The sequence below is a fragment of the Aplysia californica genome, unplaced genomic scaffold, assembly GCF_000002075.1.
Source record: "Aplysia californica isolate F4 #8 unplaced genomic scaffold, AplCal3.0 scaffold00750, whole genome shotgun sequence".
In the NCBI taxonomy this organism is placed as follows: Eukaryota; Metazoa; Mollusca; class Gastropoda; order Aplysiida; family Aplysiidae; genus Aplysia; species Aplysia californica.
The window spans coordinates 283238-284450 of record NW_004798020.1 but is presented as its reverse complement, the minus strand read 5'-3'; positions in this window follow the sequence as shown (position 1 = coordinate 284450).

The following is a 1213-nucleotide window of genomic DNA, read 5'->3' as shown; positions in this document are numbered from 1 at the left end:
GGACTTTTCAAAAAAAAAAAAAATTTTTTAATGTCAATGTGCTCATGATTCTTGGAAGAAGTTTTAGCAGGTTTTCTAACACACACAAAAATATGTTCATCGGTTATGGCATAGCTATTCAATAGCACAAAAGTTCTAAAAAATTCCACTGTTTTGTGGAGTTCCCCAGGGTTCTGATCTCGGTCTATTATTATAAATTCTGTACACACTGCCGTTTTGTTTGTTTTGGTGAGTGTTTTTCGGGGCTCGCAACTCCATAAGGGAATCATGAGTATGCGGGACACATTAAACATTTTTAGTTTGGTAGGAACTAATTTTGAATTTTGCCCGGATGGCGGCCAAAGCCTACTCTTATCGATTTTGGAACCACCGAGGGATCTTTAACGTGCACAACTTGCAAACGGGACCTCCGAGGTTTTTTCGCTCTTATCCGAGAACACTAGGTGTTAGATCTTACCTACCATAAGATCAGGGGTGTGGCTGAAATACAGAGCAGTAAGAAGGAGCAGCTAGCAGTAAAAAGGCTGCAGAAAGAGGGCGCCACAGAATTTTGAGGACATTTTTTAAATTGGCTCAAAGAGAGGAGTGGCCCCTCTTTTTATGTAGACTCTTTGAAGTAGCTGAAGGTACTATTTATATATATATTATTTAAATGTAGGAACGCTAAATAAACACGCTCACAAACAGGTCAGAAAAATAACCCCCAAAAAATTAACACACCAAAGAGGGAAACATAAAAGACAAACAGCAATATAATAAATAGTATCTAATGTACTTATTATTATTCTTCGCGTGAAAATAACTATATACATGGACTCCTTAAAATTATCAAAATACTCGTCTATGTTATGAAGTAGCCTTTTCTTTTTGAAAAATGCCAAAAATCGCGGTCGCGGCGGCGACAAACGCAGATGCTAGCTTAGACAGGTGTTCGCTGTATACAGCGCCATTATATAGTCATACGTTAAATTAAGACGTAAGGGGCAAAATGAGAAGTGTCCTACTGGTGATTATCTCATACAAGTGGTCATTTCAGAGCAGGTTCTGATGTAGAAACAGGGGGAACTATTTAATTTTGTTATGTCCCTTGATTCTGTGGTCCCCACGATCACGTTGTACTACGAATGAGCTGGTCTTTTGTCCACTCCCCGACGGTATCAACTCATTCATGATCAGCTTATCTCTCTCTCTCTCTTTCTCTTTCTCTCTCTCT